The sequence below is a fragment of the Salmo salar genome, chromosome 25, assembly GCF_965601325.2.
Source record: "Salmo salar chromosome 25, fSalSal1, whole genome shotgun sequence".
Taxonomy (NCBI): Eukaryota; Metazoa; Chordata; class Actinopteri; order Salmoniformes; family Salmonidae; genus Salmo; species Salmo salar.
Window position 1 is genome coordinate 54,614,850 of NC_138315.1, and position 21,144 is coordinate 54,635,993.

Sequence of the window (21,144 nt, forward strand, 5' to 3'; positions counted from 1 at the left end):
GTATCATCGGATGGGGCCACAGTGTCTCCTGACCCCTCCTGTCTCAGCCTCCAGTATTTATGCTGCAGTAGTTTGTGTCGGGGGGCTAGGGTCAGTCTGTTATATATCTGGAGTATTTCTCCTGTCTTATCCAGTGTCCTGTGTGAATTTAAGTATGCTCTCTCTAATTCTCTCTTTCTTTCTTTCTCTCTCTCGGAGGACCTGAGCCCTAGGACCATGCCTCAGGACTACCTGGTATGATGACTCCTTGCTGTCCCCAGTCCACCTGGCCGTGCTGCTGCTCCAGTTTCAACCTTTCTGCCTGCGGCTATGGAACCCTGACCTGTTCACCGGACGTGCTACCTGTCCTAGATCTGCTGTTTTCAACTCTCTAGAGCCAGCAGGAGCGGTAGAGATACTCTGAATGATCGGCTATGAAAAGCCAACTGACATTTACTCCTGAGGTGCTGACCTGTTGCACCCTCTACAACTACTATGATTATTATTATTTGACCCTGCTGGTCATCTATGAACATTGGAACATCTTGGCCATGTGCTGTTATAATCTCCACCCGGCACAGCCAGAAGAGGACTGGCCACCCCTCATAGCCTGGTTCCTCTCTAGGTTTCTTCCTTGGTTCTGGCCTTTCTAGGGAGTTTTTCCTAGCCACCGTGCTTCTACACCTGCATTGCTTGCTGTTTGGGGTTTTAGGCTGGGGGTTTCTGTACAGCACTTTGAGATATCAGCTGATGTAAGAAGGGCTTTATAAATACATTTGATTTGATTACTAGGCTATATCAGAACACATAACACACAGGCTGAAGAGAACAGAGTTGGAGACTTTCTCTTGAGCTATTTTATCTTTTAGGAGTGGGACGATTTTCAGATGGAGACAAATATGGGTGATCAATATTTATTTCCAGGTAATGTAGTAAACTATAGCCTAATCATATTAAGGAAGTGCATTTCCTTGGAAAGAAAGCTGTCCCGTGCTTCTCTACCCATGCGTAGGCTATAGCCAACTCTATTTCATGGAGACCACTGATCTGGCACGCCCGACTAGGAGAGGAGGTAGGCTCCTTAAAGGGAAAATCCACCCAAAACCATTAATTCAGTGTTAAATAATCACATTTATTTATAAAGCCCTTCTTACATCAGCTGATGTCACAAAGTGCTGTACAGAAACCCAGCCTAAAACCCCCAAACAGCAAGAAATGCAGATGTAGAAGCACGGTGGCTAGGAAAAACTCCCTAGAAAAGCCAAAACCTAGGAAGAAACCTAGAGAGGAACCAGGCTATGAGGGGTGGCTAGGAAAAACTCCCTAGAAAGGGAGGAACCTAGGAAGAAACCTAGAGAGGAACCAGGCTATGAGGGGTGGCCAGTCCTCTTCTGGCTGTGCCGGGTGGAGATTATAACAGCACATGGCCTAGATGTTCAAATGTTCATAGATGACCAGCAGGGTCAAATAATAATAATCACAGTGGTTGTAGAGGGTGCAACAGGTCAGCACCTCAGGAGTAAATGTCAGTTGGCTTTTCATAGCCGATCATTCAGAGTATCTCTACCGCTCCTGCTGTCTCTAGAGAGTTGAAAACAGCAGATCTGGGACAGGTAGCACGTCCGGTGAACAGGCCAGGGTTCCATAGCCGCAGGCAGAACAGTTGAAACTGGGACAGCAGCATGACCAGGTGGACTGGGGACAGCCAGGAGTCATCAAGCCAGGTAGTCCTGAGGCATGGTCCTAGGGCTCAGGTCCTCCGAGAGACCCTCCTTTCAATAACACTAATATGTGAGAACAATATTTTACGTGACCACGTGATTTGTGATGATTAGCTTAGCAACCGCGTGACGCAGCATAACAACGTGAATGTGATTGGTCGACAGTCTGCTGGGTGGGGCATTCCGTGGACTCCCTTCTTCTTTCTGTAACATCTCTGCCATGCAATGCACCCTGGACTAAAAAGTGATAGACCCTCCGTTCATTTACACATTTCTCCAGGTAGGAATATCGCAAAAACATGATCAATGGCTCATTCTAGAGAAGACATCCTCCCAAGTTATGACATCGTCCAGTATTGAAATGTGACAGACGTTTTAACCATCTAAAAGTCATATTCCTATGAACTTCCAGTGTATTGAGAGAGACTACCACAGCGATGCGTCATGCCAGCCGGATTTCTGCCTGCTTGAACTCAGATACACAGGAAAACATGCAATGACCCAGTGAATCGATAGAACATCACTCAGATGGTGAACCTTTAACTTGAAGCTGCAAACGTCCAAGACGATTAACTGAATACAATAGGTAAGATGTTATTTCAATACAATAGGTCAGGCTAATGCATACAAAGCAGAAAGAGGACCGTTTCCAAATATTCTCATCCCAAAGTTGTCCGACTACCTCCTCCCGCCCGCAGCATGAAACATGCTGACTGGACCGCAGTGATCTCTGTCGGGGCCCTCTAGCCCGAAGCAGTGATCTCTGTCGGGGCCCTCCAGCCCGAAGCAGTGATCTCTGTCGGGGCCCTCCAGCCCGAAGCAGTGATCTCTGTCGGGGCCCTCCAGCCCGAAGCAGTGATCTCTGTCGGGGCCCTCCAGCCCGAAGCAGTGATCTCTGTCGGGGCCCTCCAGCCCGAAGCAGTGATCTCTGTCGGGGCCCTCCAGCCCGAAGCAGTGATCTCTGTCGGGGCCCTCCAGCCCGAAGCAGTGATCTCTGTCGGGGCCCTCCAGCCCGAAGCAGTGATATCTGTCGGGGCCCTCCAGCCCGCAGCAAGTCAGAGAGAGGCAACTGTCACAGCAACCCAAAGGTCACATCATCCTCCGTTCCACCATGCTATTTCCAACATGTTTCCCCTGACCTCTTTGTGCTGTAAGAAAACGTTTCTATGAAAAGCCATTTAGGGACAATATAGGTCCACAGTCTGTAATATGAGGGTGTGTGTGTGGGGGATGTGTGTGCATGGTGGTGTGTGTGTGTGTTGTGGGGGGTGTGGTGGTGTGTGTGCGTGGTGGTGTGTGTGAGTGTTGTGGGGGGTGTGGTGGTGTGTGTGCGTGGTGGTGTGTGTGAGTGTTGTGGGGGGTGTGGTGGTGTGGTGTGTGTGTGGTGGTGTGTGCATGGTGGATATGTGTGTGTGGTGGTGTGTGTGGGGGGATGTGTGTGTGTGGGGGGATGTGTGTGTGTGTGGTGGTGTGTGTATTGTGTGGTGGTGTGTGTATTGTGTGTGTATTGCGTGTGGTGTGTGTATTGCGTGTGGTGTGTGTGTATTGCGTGTGGTGTGTGTGTGTGTGTGTGTGTGTGTGGGTGTGTGGTGTGACGGCCCTGAATTTGTCTGAACCGTCTCAGTGCTTCTCCTTCCAATAGGGCGCTTCCCCTTTAATTACCAATTAAATAGTGCTTCTCCTTCCAATAGGGCGCTTCCCCTTTAATTACCAATTAAATAGTGCTTCTCCTTCCAATAGGGCGCTTCCCCTTTAATTACCAATTAAATAGCCAGCCTCAGCTTCGCAAAAGTGGGGTTGTGATGGAGACGCGAATGAGGATGTGTTCAACCCTCAGTTCTGAAGCGTCTCTCTTCCGTTTGTTGTGTTGCATTTAAAAGTGTGCTTTTGTAGCCTAATAGCAAGTTTACCCAGGACCGGATCCACTCTTTGCGTCCGTGGACGACACCTCTCCATTGTTCTTCATGGCCTTTCTCCGCTGGAGATCTGTCGGCGGATTGGCTTGTCTGACTGACCGACTGACTACAACCTTTTTGTATACGGTATTTCATTTGTTTTGGTGTGATATATACCGTGATGATTTAGGTAGTTAGTTGTAGTTAATGACTTATTAAGATTTGAAACGCTTTATAGTTGTGTGGTAAATTTTTTATTTTGATTGTATGATTGATACTGGGTTTACGCTATACTGGGATGAACGGACAAACATTGCGTGACTAAGGTCACTTGAGTTCCCTGAACTCCTTTACCGGGCTGGACTCTTTTTAGGCCCGAGGTACCGGACTTTTCTGGAGGAACCAGAACTCATTATGTGTTATATTGTTGTGTGTGTGTGATCATTTATGTTGTTAATACAACCTACGCAAAAGAATACCGTTGTTTTTTAAGTTCTTTCCAATGTTTTAAGGGTTTATGAAAAGTGTATTTCCATCCTGACTTTTACATGAGTCCTTTGTATTGGTGTAGACTTGACGGACCAGATGGGACTCATTCCCTCCCAAACCAAAAGGAGATACCAATATTTTCTCTGGTAGGCACAACCTACCTGGCACCCCTATAAACGATAACCTCAAGTCAAAACCGTTACAGTGTGTGGAGGGGGATGTGTGTGTGTGTGTGTGTGTGTGTGTGTGTGTGTGTGTGTGTGTGTGTGTGTGTGTGTGTGTGTGTGTGTGTGTGTGTGTGTGTGTGTGTGTGTGTGTGTGTGTGTGTGGTGGTTGTGTGTGTGTGCACCTGTTTCATGTACTGTAGGATGTCAGGTCCACCTCCAGTTAGAATATGTTGAGTTACTCTGATCTACAACACAATAACCCATTATGACAGTTTTAGAACACGATGGTCACTCTGACAGAGCTATAGAGTTCCTCTGTGGAGATGGGAGAACCTTCCAGAAGGACAACCATCTCTGCAGCACTCCACCAATCAGGCCTTTATGGTAGAGTGGCCAGATGGAAGCCACTCCTCACTAAAAGGCACATGACAGCCCACTGGGAGTTTGCCAAAAGGCATCTAAAGGACTCTCAGACCATGAGAAACAAGATTCTATCGTCTGATGAAACCAAGATTGAACTCTTTGGCCTGAATGCCAAGCATCACGTCTGGAGGAAACCTGGCACTATCCCTACGGTGAAGCATGGTGGTGGCAGCATCATGCTGTGGGGATGTTTTTCAGTGGCAGGGACTGGAAGACTAGTCGGGATCGAGGGAAAGATGGAACAGAGAAATTACAGAGAGATCCTTGATGAAAACCTGCTCCAGAGCGCTCAGGACCTCAGACTGGGGCAAAGGTTCACCTTCCAACAGGACAACGACCCTAAGCACACAGCCAAGACAAGACTCTTAATGTCCTTGAGTTCCCAGCCAGAGCCCGAACCCGATCGAACATCTCTGGAGAGACCTGACAATAACTGTGTAGCAACGCTCCCCATCCAACCTGACAGAGCTTGAGGGGATCTGCTGAGAAGAATGGGAGAAACTCCCCAAATACAGATGTGCCAAGCTTGTAGTGTCATACCCAAGAAAACTCGAGGCTGTAATCGCTGCCAAAGGTGCTTCAACAAAGTACTGAGTAAAGGGTCTGAATACTTATGTAAATATGATTTCATATTTTTTTATAAATATTTGTGCAAAAATTGCTAAAAAACTGGTTTTGCTTTGTCATTCTGGTGTAGTGTGTAGATTGAGGGGGAAAAAAACGATTGAATTTATTTTAGAATAAGGCTGTAAAGTAACAAAATGTGGAAAAAGTCAAGGGGTCGGAATACTTTCCGTATGCACTGTATAACAGTTTTTGTGAAGCGATTTCTTATCTTTTGAATTAATCAAGACAACAAAAAAAAGCCAGGGAGGCGTTCATAGAGTTAGATTACTAATAGGTCTGCAACGGGCCGCGCCCCTCTTTCTGTTGCCATGGTTCCAGGAACTGACACGGCCACTAATTCTTTGCAACAAATTTCAAACATCGAATAGCTACAAAATCTCAGGTGAGAACCATCAAACACTGTATACAAAGTGCCCACTATTACATTCGAACTATATACATCATTTAAACAATCATTCTATTTCCATGATTCCAACAGTTCACCCAAGTGTTTTGATGAATATTTGGTTCAAAATAAAGCCTAGATCTTTTACCCATACCGTGCTGCCCTACATGGCAGTGTAGTAATGAACTTTCGGTTGTTTTATGCTGTTCAATGAAACTACAACCAACTGATTGTTTTATGCTGTTCAATGAAACAATCAGTTGCCACCAAAGGGTTATGCACAATCCATAAAGCAAATTTAGAACTTTGATTATTCAAAAACATAAAATACCATGAAAATTATTATAAGATTATATTCTGTCCATTTCGCCCAGCCCTACCTGCTACTACAGTGCATTACCAATATAATCAGAGCTCATCATGGAGTGTTGTACTCTGAGATAGACAGGAAGTAAGGAGGGTCAGTGTGTCTGAACAGTTGATTCCTCTGTCTGGTGTCGCTAATGCCAGAGGTTTGTCCTTGGGATGATATGCCCGTTGTCCAATACCAGAACCAGGAAATTCAAGGTTCCACCGACATTACTGTATGTCTATGGACCAAGACAGCGAGGTACTGTAGGAATATTAACCTAAAGTAGATGTATTAAGAGGTACTTACATGGCATGGTAGACAGTACTGTAGAGGTAGACAGTACTGTAAGACTAAGTACTAGTGAACCACAATGTGCTGCTATCTAAACAGTCAACCCAAACCTATCAGGAAACACAATTAGATGGATGGAATCCTATCTACCTAAAAGAAAATGCTGAAAAGAAAAATACTGCCCTTTGCAGTATGGATAGTGGAATGTCTGAGTGTTACAACAGAGAGACTTTGCAGTATTTTAACATCAAAAGATTAGTTATCGAAACAATATTTCTAACATAAATGTGTGAAATGGTTGGTGGGGATCCGAACAATAATCATGTCAAATCAGTTGTTGTTTTGTGATACCATTAAGGACGGTATAATTAAATAACAGTAACTCTACAAATGTATACGTCCCAGTTATCAGATTTACATCTAAATGTTGTGGAGTTTATATGATTAATTAAATATGAAACTATTTGTGAGAAGATAAAATGTGATTTTAGCCTTTTGCCAAGTTGTAACCACGCCCACGTGAGCACAGACATTGTGGCAACGTGATAGAACCACCCTCCAAGGTGAGGGCATCAAAGGACTGCTAACAAAATTTACATTAGACCAGACAGCGTGGAGTGGTGGCTACACAGCTGACAAATGGTTAAAACTACAAGACCAGAAAGTGTGGAGCGGTGGCTACACGTTGAAATGGTTGTAATTTAAATACAGAGCAGCGTGACCGACAGCGTGAGCTAAATGTTATGAAATGGTAAGACCCTCTGAAACTCAACAGAGAAGAAGACTAGACTAAGACATGCACCGCCTGCAGCTCTGCATGTAACGTAGTGAAGGAAACTCGACCAAAGACACGAGGACGATCTCAGCAAATGACCATTGGTACATTTCTGATGTATCCATTCTAACAGACACTTCCAGAACAAAGAAAGCCTACTACTACAACTGAGGACATTGTGACCTCTGGTGGACAACCAGAAACTTACACAATTAGAGACTTTCTGTCAAACGACTTCCCATAGATTGACTGGGTGATTTCAACAGAGACGACAAAGACATACAAGCGTAAATATATACATTGCAATTATTTTCGAATGAGCGGTTGTTCATGTGCAAAGTATTCACATTCCTATAATAATAATAATAAGCAAATTAAGCAAATGTGTGTATCGCTGAATCATCATTTAGACTATGGTTCGTGGAGATTTGAAGTCAACGACATTCAATAAGACTGATATGATGTATTAACAATTGATTGTTATCGATGTAAGAGATATTTATATCTTTAGAGTTTAAATCGGGAGATAGTAACTCCTTAAATAACTGTTCCTGTGGTGCCCCAAGACTGCTAATGAGTTAATTGTTACATGAATAACTAAATCACGTAATAATTAAACGTAATTCATTGATTTGATAAAATAACAGTCATCACATTAATGGTAGTAAAGACAACATATTGGAGCCTTGTGGTAGTAAAGACAACATATTGGAGCCTTGTGGTAGTAAAGACAACATATTGGAGCCTTGTGCGACGAATCTAAGATAGAATGAGGCCTTCATGTTGAATTCAGTCGATAAGGAATTGAAAAGCAGATTATGTAACACACCCAGATTATGTTATACACCATTGGAGCTGTAGACAGGAATTGTTGGGTGTGTTGCCTTTTGGACAAGATATGGAGGTTGCATCCGTGTTGTTTCTCTGACAGTGGGTTTGTTATTACATGTCTAGTGCTAGGACGTGATACAGCCATTTATAGAAATTTGAGAAAGAGACTCGTTGGGCCAGACGAAGTACTATTTTTGTCTCTCGCGTTTCAGGAGCGAGTAGATTCATTATTAATTTTGAGCGAGGACATAGGCCAAGCCAACTGAAATTTGAGTAGATATTAGCTTGACCAAGTGAGTAATTCTCTCTCTCTCTCGCGCTTCAGTAGCGCGAGTAGAAAAACATTTGTTACTGCGCGTTCCTGTAAACGTCGCAAAAAATATCGGCGAAAGGGTTTGAATGTAAGACGTTATTAGTAAAACCGTTCCCTTGTTGTGCTTGAAAGTGAGGTTTCTGTAGAAATAGGATTAGCTTGCACGAGATGCTAAAGCTAACAAAGGGAGAGCAGCCATTTTGTCTCTCCCTTTGTTCACAAGGCAACACAATGTGCCTTAGAAAACGGAAGTTCCGCCACCTTCGGACTCCCGTTTCATTTCAGCTTTCTGCGATCAGTGATGAAGAATCGTCAGTAATTTTTTTGTAATAATTATTTCTGTGACATCAATGTATTTCAATGGAAATATAACGTTTATTTGGAAAGTAATAAATATATTTTTAAAAGCATTCATGATTTGCGTAAATGTAATACTAACTATTACTCTTGTTAAAAATATGAAATGGTATTACATTTGGTGAAGAGCACATTATGGACTTGATACTTGTCGGTTTTGACTTCAGACTTGACTCAGACTTGCCTGTCTTGACTTGGGACTTGGGTGCTAAGACTTGAGACTCACTTGCGACTTGTAAAACAATGACTTGGTCCCACCTCTGCACATTACTGACCCAGTATTGATGATTCATTAACGTCTTTAAATAGATTTTAATTGTTTTGCAGCTTCCAACGACCCAAAACCCAAACTTCGAAGAAAAAGAAAAATGGATAATGTGCAAGCTCTGAGGGGGTGGTCCCCACTCCCACGCTAATTGAGGAACCCTCGCCCATAAAAGGATTGATCGCTGAACTCGTCAGCGATACAAACCCTAACTATGCTATTAGGGGTAAAACAGCACAAATTGTGACAAACGCTGTCCAAAATCAAACATTGGGCGCAGGCCTTGTAAAGGTTCTCTCCAGTTTAGCCCTGATGTATCGACATCAGAGATTGGCATCGGCCCAGTAGCGCAGCGCACAGAAAAAGCACGATCAAGAAATGGCTGATATGAAGGGACAGGTGGAAGCATGAAGTGAAAACATTCTGCTAGCCGAGGCACTGCGTTTGAAAACTGAACAATAAAAAGTAATTGCAAATACTTATGATGATGAACGAGCACAAACTCTTCAACAAAATCGTTTTCTACAGGAACAACTCGATTTAACCAAAACTAAATGCGATGTAGTCCACTCCAAACTAGATAAATCTGTCGAGTTATCTGCAAACAGTAGCGTGCAAATTGATAACATGCATGCAGTTTTGATGAATGTTACTCAAAGCAATAATGTTCTAGTCCAAATGCTGCAGAGCAAAGATGATCAGTTAGCCTCTCTAGGGTAGGGGGCAGTATTTTCACATCCGGATAAAAAACGTACCCGATTTAATCTGGTTATTACTACTGCCCAGAAACTAGAATATGCATATAATTGTTTGATTTGGATAGAACACCCTAAAGTTTCTAAAACTGTTTGAATGGTGTCTGTGAGTATAACAGAACTCATATGGCAGGCCAAAACCTGAGAAGATTTCAAGCAGGAAGTGGCCTGTCTGAGAAGTAGTGTTTCATCTTGGCTCTTTTTATTGAAGACTCCGGATCTGTGCAATAACGTGACACTTCCTACGGCTTCCATAGGGTCTCAAAGCCCGGGAAAAAGCTGAACGATATCGAGGCAGGCTCTGGCTGAAACACTTTATCGCTTTTGGCAAGTGGCCACTCAGAGTACTATGGGCTTAGGCGCGTGCCCGCTTTGACCGAATGCTTTCTTTTCCTTTGTCTGTTTACCGGAATATTATCGCTTTTTATGGCATAAAAATTGATTTTAAACAGCGGTTGACATGCTTCGAAGTACGGTAATGGAATATTTTGAATTTTTTTGTCACGATACGCGCGTCACCGTTCGGATAGTGTCTTGAACGCACGAACAAAACAGAGGATATTTGAATATAACTATGGATTATTTTGAACCAAAACAACATTTGTGGATGAAGTAGAAGTCCTGGGAGTGCATTCTGACGAAGAACAGCAAAGGTAATCCAATTTTTCTTATAGTAAATCTGAGTTTGGTGAGTGCCAAACTTGGTGGGTGTCAAAATAGCTAGCCCGTGATGGCGAGCTATCTACTCAGAATATTGCAAAATGTGCTTTCGCCGAAAAGCTATTTTAAAATCGGACACCGCGATTGCATAAAGGAGTTCTGTATCTATAATTCTTCAAATAATTGTTATGTTTTTTGTGAACGTTTATCGTGAGTAATTTAGTAAATTCACCGGAAGTTTGCGGTGGGTATGCTAGTTCTGAACGTCACATGCTAATGTAAAAAGCTGGTTTTTGATATAAATAAGAACTTGATTGAACAAAACATGCATGTATTGTATAACAATGTCCTAGGGTTGTCATCTGATGAAGATCAAAGGTTAGTGCTACATTTAGCTGTGGTTTGGGTTTATGTGACATTATATGCTAGCTTGAAAAATGGGTGTCTGATTATTTCTGGCTGGGTACTCTGCTGACATAATCTAATGTTTTGCTTTCGTTGTAAAGCCTTTTTGAAATTGGACAGTGTGGTTAGATTAACGAGTCTTATCTTTAAAATGGTGTAAAATAGTCATTTTTGAAAAATTGTAATAGCATATCTAAGGTATTTGAATAACGCGCCACAGGATTCAACTGACTGTAGAGTAGGTGGGACGCAAGCCCATAGAGGTTAAACAATTGGAGGCCTCTTATACTTCAGTATTGCGATGCAAAAATCCTAAAATAAATGCTTGGCGCATAGTATTGTCAGACATTACTCATCCTAATCAGACAGGCGTTTTACATGGACGATACATTAGAGATAATATAAGACAAGTACTGGAAACAATAGAATACTATGAAATATCAGGGACACCAGGCCTGGTTTTCATAGCTGATTTTGAAAAGGCTTTTGATAAAGTACGACTGGAGTTTATATATAAATGCCTAGAATATTTCAATTTTGGGGAATCTCTTATAAAATGGGTTAAAGTTATGTATAGTAACACTAGGTGTAAAATAGTAAATAATGGCTACATCTCAATAAGTTTTAAACTGTCAAGAGGAGTAAGACAAGGCTGTCCACTATCAGCATATCTATTTATTATTGCCATCGAAATGTTAGCTGTTAAAATTAGATCCAACAATAATATTAAGGGATTAGAAATCTGCGGCTTAAAAACTAAGGTGTCATTGTACGCTGATGATTCATCTTTTCTTTTAAAACCACAATTACAATCCCTCCACGGCTTCACAGAGGATCTAGATACTTTTGCTAACCTCTGGATTAAAACCAAATTATGATAATGTATTGGATCACCAAAAAAAACGCTAATTTTACATCACTGTGTAGTTTACCAATTAAATGGCCTGACGGAGATGTGGACATACTCAGTATACAAATCACAAAAAACAGAAATGATCTCACTACAATACATTTTTATAGAAAGCTAACTAAAATAGATAAGATCTTGCTACCATGGAAAGGAAAATATAACTCTTTGTGAAAAAACCACCCTGATTAAGTCTATAGTCAAATCACAGTTCACCTATTTGCTTATGGTTTTGCCTACACCTAGTGACCTGCTTTTTAAATTACATGAAACAATTTTTTACATTTTATATGGAACGGCAAGCCAGACAAAATTAAAAGGGCCTATTTATATAACGAATATGAATTCGGAGGGCAGAAATGATTAAATATTAAAGCATTAGACCTCTCACTAAAGGCATCAGTCATACAAAAGTTATACTTAAATCCAAACTGGTTCTCTAGTAAATTGGTAGGAATGTCTCATCCTATGTTCAAGAATGGCCTTTTTCCCTTTGTTCAGATTACACCTGCTCACTTTCGGTTGTTTGAAAAGGAAATAATCTCCAAAATATCTTTATTTTTTAAACAAGTCTTAGAAAGTTGGTTGCAATTTCAGTTTAATCCACCTGAAAAGACAGAACAAATAATACAACAAATATAGTGGTTAAACTCAAATAGACCAATTGATGAAAAAAAAAAAACGTATTTTTCGATGAAAAGTTTCAAAAAGGTATTTTTATGAATGATATCATAAATAGGACTGGTGGAGTTATGTCACACATGCAGCTAACACAGACATATGGAAATGTCTGCTCTACCCAAAATTACAACCAACTAATTGCAGCATTACCACAAAAAAGGAAGAGGCAAGTAGAAGGGGGAAAAGTAAGGAAGTTGTATGTCGGCCCTGTATTACAGAACATACACTGCGTGCACAATTATTAGGCAAATTGTATTCCTCTGAATTAATATTATTGTTGAACAAACACAACGCTCTCAGTCAATCCAAAATGTTATTGAACCTCAAACCTGAATGTTTAACAAAGGAAAAGTGAGTTTTGTCTTTCTCAGGGAAATATATAAGTGTGCACAATTATTAGGCAACTATTCGTGTGCAGAATTATTAGGCAACTAAATAACAAAAATACATTTCTCTCAACTCACTCGTTTATTCTCAATTTTTAGAGTAAGTGTAACAGATAAGTAACACAAAATGACAATTATAACATTTTTGGCCTTTTAAAAATATTCAGTGACCCATATAGCCACCCTTCTTTTCAATAACTGCCATGAGCCTTCCATCCATGGAGTCTGTCAGTTTCTTGATCTGTTCACGATCAATTTTCACTGAAGCAGCAACCACAGCCTCCCAAATGCTGTTCAAAAAGGTGTATTGTCTTCCATCACTGTAAATCTCACGTTTGCGAAGGGCCCACAAGTTCTCAATAGGATTTAAGTCAGGTGAGGAAGGGGGCCTGGTCATTATTCAGGCATCTTTGAGGCCCTTGCTGGCTAGCCAAGCAGTGGAGTACTTGGATGCATGTGATGGAGCATTGTCCTGCATAAAGATCATGGCCTTCTAGAATGCTGAGGACTTCTTCCTGTACCACTGACGAAAGAATCTTCCAGAAACTGGCAGTAGGTTTGGGAGTTGAGTCCATCTTCAACCCGAAAAGGTCCAACTACCTCATCCTCAATGATAGCAGCCCATACCAGTACCCCTCCTTCACCTTGCTGGCACCTGACTCAAAGTGGTGCCCTGTGTCCATTACTGATCCAGCCACGGGCCCATCCTTTCAGACGGATGCGACACTCTTTAAATAGCTAAACTATTGAATAAATTGGAATAATGGAATATTTCAAAAAAAATTGTCACGAATTGCGCCATGCTCGTCACCCTTATTTACCCTTTCGGATAGTGTCTTGAACGCACGAACAAAACGCCGCTGTTTGGATATAACTATGGATTATTTTGAACCAAACCAACATTTGTTATTGAAGTAGAAGTCCTGGGAGTGCATTCTGACGAAGACAGCAAAGGTAATAACATTTTTCTTATATAGTAAATCTGACTTTGGTGAGTGCTAAACTTGCTGGGTGTCTAAATAGCTAGCCCTGTGATGCCGGGCTATCTACTGAGAATATTGCAAAATGTGCTTTCACCGAAAAGCTATTTTAAAATCGGACATATCGAGTGCATAGAGGAGTTCTGTATCTATAATTCTTAAAATAATTGTTACGTTTTTTTGTGAACGTTTATCGTGAGTAATTTAGTAAATTCACCGGCAGTGTTCGGTGGGAATGCTAGTCACATGCTAGTGTAAAAAGCTGGTTTTTGATATAAATATGAACTTGATTGAACAAAACATGCATGTATTGTATAACATAATGTCCTAGGGTTGTCATCTGATGAAGATCAAAGGTTAGTGCTGCATTTAGCTGTGGTTTGGGTTTATGTGACATTATATGCTAGCTTGAAAAATGGGTGTCTGATTATTTCTGGCTGGGTACTCTGCTGACATAATCTAATGTTTTGCTTTCGTTGTAAAGCCTTTTTGAAATCGGACAGTGTGGTTAGATTAACGAGAGTCTTGTCTTTAAAATGGTGTAAAATAGTCATATGTTTGAAAAATTGAAGTTTTTGCATTTCTAAGGTTTTTGAATAACGCGCCACGGGATTACACTGGCTGTTACGTAGGTGGGACGATTTGGTGCCACATATCCTAGAGAGGTTAAAGCTCATCACTAAGCTAAGGATCCTGGAGCTAAACACCTCCCTCTGCAACTGGATCCTGGACTTCCTGACAGTCTGCCCCCCAGGTGGTGAGGGTAGGTAGCAACATCTGCCACGCTGATTCTCAACACTGGAGCCCCCTAGGGGTGCATACTCAGTCCCCTCCTGTACTCCCTGTTCACCCATGACTGCACGGCCAAGTACGACTCCAACACCACCATTAAGTTTGCAGACGACACAACAGTGGTAGGTTTGATCACAGACAATGACGAGACAGTGGCCGGGTGGTGCCAGAATAACAACCTCTCCCTCAACATAACCAAGACCAAGGAGATGATTGTGGACGACAGAAAAAAATAGGACCGAGCACGCCCCCATTCTCACCGATGGGGCTGTAGTGGAGCAGGTTGAGAGCTTCAAGTTCCTTGGTGTCCACATCACCAACAAACTAGAATGGTCCAAACACACCAAGACAGTCGTGAAGAGGGCACGACAAAGCCTCAGGAAACTAAAAAGATTTGGCCTGGGTCCTAAGATCCTCAAAAGGTTCTACAGCTGCACCATCGAGAGCATCCTGACGGGTTGCATCACTGCCTGGTCCAGCAACTGCTCGGCCTCCAACTGCAAGGCACTACAGAGGGTAGTGCGTACGGCCCAGTACATCACAGGGGCTAAGCTGCCTGCCATCCAGGACCTCTATACCAGGCGGTGTCAGAGGAAGGCCCTAAAAATTGTCTAAGACCCCATAGACTGTTCTCTCTACTACCACATGGCAAGCGGTACCGGAGTGCCAAGTCTAGGACAAAAAGGCTTCTCAACAGTTTTTACCCCCAAGCCATAAGACTCCTGAACAGGTAATCAAATGGCTACCCGGACTATTTGCATTATGTGCCCCCCTCCCCCAACCCCTCTTCTACGCTGCTGCTACTCTCTGTTTATCATATATGCATAGTCACTTTAACTATACATTCATGTACATACTACCTCAATTGAGCCGACCAACCAGTGCTCCAGCACATTGGCTAACCAGGCTATCTGCATTGTGTCCCACCACCCACCTGCCAACCCCTCTTTTACGCTACTGCTACTCTCTGTTCATCATATATGCGTAGTCACTATAACCATATCTTCATGTACATACTACCTCAATCAGCCTGACTAACTCGCTACTGTATATAGCCTCTCTACTGTATATAGCCTCTACTGTATATAGCCTGTCTACTGTATATAGCCTCTCTACTGTATATAGCCTCTCTACTGTATATAGCCTCCCTACTGCCTCGCTATTATTCACTGTCTTTTTACTGTTTTTTAAATAATTCTTTACTTATCCATTGTTCACCTAATACCCATTTTAAATTGTACTGTTGGTTAGGGCCTGTTAGTAAGCATTTCACTGTGAGGTCTACTACACCTGTTGTATTCAGCATTTCACTGTAAGGTCTACTACACCTGTTGTATTCAGCATTTCACTGTGAGGTCTACTACACCTGTTGCATTCAGCATTTCACTGTGAGGTCTACTACACCTGTTGTATTCAGCATTTCACTGTGAGGTCTACTACACCTGTTGTATTCAGCATTTCATTGTAAGGTCTACTACACCTGTTGTATTCAGCATTTCACTGTGAGGTCTACTATACCTGTTGTATTCAGCATTTCACTGTGAGGTCTACTACACCTGTTGTATTCAGCATTTCACTGTGAGGTCTACTACACCTGTTGTATTCAGCATTTCACTGTGAGGTCTACTACACCTGTTGTATTCAGCATTTCACTGTGAGGTCTACTACACCTGTTGTATTCAGCATTTCACTGTGAGGTCTACTACACCTGTTGTATTCAGCATTTCACTGTGAGGTCTACTACACCTGTTGTATTCAGCATTTCACTGTGAGGTCTACTACACCTGTTGTATTCAGCATTTCACTGTGAGGTCTACTACACCTGTTGTATTCAGCATTTCACTGTAAGGTCTACTACACCTGTTGTATTCAGCATTTCACTGTGAGGTCTACTACACCTGTTGTATTCAGCATTTCACTGTGAGGTCTACTACACCTGTTGTATTCAGCATTTCACTGTGAGGTCTACTACACCTGTTGTATTCAGCATTTCACTGTGAGGTCTACTACACCTGTTGTATTCAGCATTTCACTGTGAGGTCTACTACACCTGTTGTATTCAGCATTTCACTGTGAGGTCTACTACACCTGTTGTATTCAGCATTTCACTGTAAGGTCTACTACACCTGTTGTCTTCAGCATTTCACTCTAACGTCTACTACACCTGTTGAGTCACACACACTACCAGTCAAAGGTTTGGACACACCTACTAATTGAAGGGTTTTTCTTTATTTTTACTAGTTTCTACATTGTAGAATAATAGTGAAGACATTAAAACTATGAAATAACACATACGGAATCATGTGGTAACCAAAATAGTGTTAACAAATCATAATATATATGAGATTGTTCAAAGTAGCCACCCTTTGCCTTGACAGCTTGCACACTCTTGGCGTTCTCTCAACCAGCTTCCCCTGGAATGCTTTTCCAACAGTCTTGAAGGAGTTCCCACTGTCATGACGTTGGCCTGAGCGGGGGAGGTTTATGACCCCCATAAATACCTTTCCTCTTTTCCCTCTCTCTACTCTACCGATGTGACTATTGAAAACCCCTTTGTTAACATTGAGAGAGAGAGAGAGTCTGGTGACATCAAAAGATGGAACTGAACCATATTTCGGTAATCCAACCAGTTGAAAATATGCGTTGGTACTAAATGAATCTGATGTCAGATCAGTTGGCGTCTGGGACATTATTACTGATGACAGGACGACATAAACTGCATGTCGGAAAGTCTACACATTCTAGTTATCAGATTCACATGGAATTGTTGTGCAATTTAAATGTTTAAATATGAAACTATTTGTGAAAAGATTAAATGTAATTTAGCTTCTTAGTGAGAGAACGGTTTGTCAGAGTAAAACTATGCTCAACTCAGTGGCCCCGCCCATGTGAACAGACATTGGTTATAAACTATGAAACACGCCCTTCTCTCCCCTCCTATATAAAGCCCTTGACGAAAACGTAACTTTCTGTTCCGAGGACGTTAGGGCGACGGTCCTACGTTAAAAGGGCTCAGATAACAAGCTGTTCCAAGGACGTGTGGACTTGAGGTCCCCACGTTGAAAGGACAAAGACACCTACAGAACTAAGCCAACCTAAAAAAATTAGCATCGAATTTCAATGTGAAGTTGACGACCTACACCCCCGAAGGATGAATTTTGACTATACCAGCCACAATATAGCACGAGCTTAAAAGTATGGCAACTTGGGATGAACTTTGAACTCGCTTAGCTTCTCCCTTTGTTCTTCAGTCTTCCCGCTCTTTCACTCAAACCCAACCCCCTTTCCTTTGTGTAACCAGCCGTCATGTCAGCTCCGTCCACCAGGGACGTTTTCTTTACGACATAATTAGTAATCAATGTATGATCCATTCTGTGTGATTATTTAGTAAATAAATAAATAAACCAAACGTATTGCTGATTCAACTTGTTAGCCAGGGTTCGTGAAGATAACCAAGAATTTACAACTTTCAGATGAGACTAAATATTGACTGCTATTAATGTAAAAGATTACCAGGTCTTTAAGATAACAGCTCTATAAACATTCTTTCGTGGTGCCCCGACTATGTAGTTAATTATCTACCTGATTAGCTTAATCAGGTAATATTAATTACAGAGAAATGATTTTATAGAATATCATGTCATATCAATCCGGCCAAAGACATGACACCACATATGCTGAGCACTTGTTGGCTGCTTTTCCTTCACCTCGGTCCAACTCATCCCAAACCATCTCAATTGGGTTGAGGTCAGGTGATTGTGGAGGCCAGGTCATCTGATGCAGCACTCCATCACTCTCCTTCTTGGTCAAAAAGCCCTTACACAGCCTGGAAGTGTGTTGGGTCATTAAAACAAATGATAGTGGGACTAAGCGCAAACCAGATGGGATAGCATATCGCTGCAGAATGCGGTGGTAGCCATGCTGGTTAAGTGTCCCTTGAATTCTAAATAAATTACACAGTGTCACCAGAAAAGCTTCATCACACCTCCTCCTCCATGCTTCACAGTGGGAACCACACATGCGGAGATTATCCGTTCACCTACTCTGCATCTCACAAAGACACGGTGGTTGGAACCAGAAATCTCGAAATAGACTCAGACCAAAGAACAGATTTCCACAGGTCTAATGTCCAATGCTCGTGTTTCTTGACCCAAACAAGTCTCTTCTTATGTGTCTTTAGTAGTGGTTTCTTTGCAGCAGTTCGACCATGAAGGCCTGATTCACGCAGTCTCCTCTGAACAGTTGATGTTGAGATGTGTCTGTTACTTGAACTCTGTGAAGCATTTATTTGGGCTGCAATCTGAGGCTGGTAACTCTAATGAACTTATCCTCTGCAGCAGAGGTAACTCGGGGTCTTCCTTTCCTGTGGCGGTCCTCATGAGAGCCAGTTTCATCATTGTGTTGGACGGTTTTTGCGACTGCACTTGAAGAAACTTTCAATGTTCTTGAAATGTTCCGTATTGACTGACCTTCATGTCTTAAAGTAATGGACTGTTGTTCCTGTTTGTTTATTTGAGCTGTTCTTGTCATAATATGGACTTGGTATTTTACCAAATAGGGCTATCTTCTGTATACCCCCCCTTCCTTGTCACAACACAACTGATTGGCTCAAACGCATTAAGAAGGAAAGAAATTCCACAAATTGACTTTGAACACGGCACACCTGTTAATTGAAATGCATTCCAGGTGACTACCTCATGAAGCTGGTTGAGAGAATACCAAGTGTGTGCAAAGCTGTCAAAGCAAAGGGTGGCTACTTTGAAGAATCTCAAATATAAAATATATTTTGATTTGTTTAACACTTTTTTGCGTACCATACAATTCCATGTGTGTTATTTCATACTTTGAAAAATAGTAAAAATAAAGAAAAATCCTTGAATGAGAAAGGGGTCCAAACTTTTGACTGGTCCAATAAATAAATAAATAAATATAAATAAATAAATATAAATAAATAAATATGTGTGTGTGTGTGTGTGTGTGATACTGTAAGATTGTATTAATGTTGATTGTTTTCTGCCAAGGGACTACAGATGAAAATGATCTAGCTAAATCTGGGGCAATGGCATGTTGGACACCGATAGATAGCTGTAGTAATGTAATACATGGTCCCTGATAGATAGCTGTAGTAATGTAGTACATGGTCCCTGATAGATAGCTGTAGTAATGTAATACATGGTCCCTGATAGATAGCTGTAGTAATGTAATACATGGTCCCTGATAGATAGCTGTAGTAATGTAATACATGGTCCCTGATAGATAGCTGTAGTAATGTAATACATGGTCCCTGATAGATAGCTGTAGTAATGTAATACATGGTCCCTGATAGATAGCTGTAGTAATGTAATACATGGTCCCTGATAGATAGCTGTAGTAATGTAATACATGGTCCCTGATAGATAGCTGTAGTAATGTAATACATGGTCCCTGATAGATAGCTGTAGTAATGTAATACATGGTCCCTGATAGATAGCTGTAGTAATGTAATACATGGTCCCTGATAGATAGCTGTAGTAAAGCTATATACGGTCCCTGATAGATACCTGTAGTAATGTTGGACATGGTACTAATAGCTGTAGTAATGTTGGACATGGTACTAATAGATGCAGTAATGTTGGACATGGTACTAATAGCTGTAGTAATGTTGGACATGGTACTAATAGATGCAGTAATGTTGGACATGGTACTAATAGATGCAGTAATGTTGGACATGGTACTAATAGATGCAGTAATGTTGGACATGGTACTAATAGCTGTAGTAATGTTGGACATGGTACTAATAGATGCAGTAATGTTGGACATGGTACTAATAGCTGTAGTAATGTTGGACATGGTACTAATAGCTGTAGTAATGTTGGACATGGTACTAATAGCTGTAGTAATGTTGGACATGGTACTAATAGATGCAGTAATGTTGGACATGGTACTAATAGATGCAGTAATGTTGGACATGGTACTAATAGATGCAGTAATGTTGGACATGGTACTAATAGATGTAGTAGGGTTAGGGTTAATGGTACTAATAGATGTAGTAGGGTTAGGGTTAATAGTACTAATAGATGCAGTAGGGTTAATGGTACTAATAGATGCAGTAGGGTTATTGGTACTAATAGATGCAGTAGGGTTAATGGTACTAATATATGTAGTAGGGTTAATGATACTAATAGATGCAGTAGGGTTAATGGTACTAATAGATGCAGTAGGGTTAGGGTTAATGGTACTAATAGATGCAGTAGGGTTAGGGTTAATGGTACTAATAGATGCAGTAGGGTTAATGGTACTAATAGATGCAGTAGGGTTATGGTACTAATAGATGCAGTAGGGTTAATGGTACTAATAGATGCAGTAGGGTTAATGGTACTAATAGATGCGAGGGTAGGGTTAATGGTACTAATAGATGCGAGGGTAGGGTTAATAGTACTAATAGATGCAGTAGGGTTAATGGTACTAATAGATGTAGTAGGGTTAGGGTTAATAGTACTAATATATGTAGTAGAGTTAATGGTACTAATAGATGTAGTAGGGTTAATGGTACTAATAGATGCAGTAGGGTTAGGGTTAATGGTACTAATAGATGTAGTAAGGTTAATGGTACTAATAGATGCAGTAGGGTTAATGGTACTAATAGATGCAGTAGGGTTAATGGTACTAATAGATGTAGTAGGGTTAATGGTACTAATAGATGTAGTAGGGTTAATGGTACTAATAGAT

General features: G+C 41.4%; 1 protein-coding gene across 2 annotated transcripts in view; it reads right to left on the reverse strand.

Moving 5' to 3' along the window:
- Positions 1 to 21,144, reverse strand: part of LOC106586949 (hyccin 2) — a 153,458-nt gene that overhangs the window by 16,342 nt on the left and 115,972 nt on the right. The gene's annotated exons all lie outside the window — the stretch shown is intronic.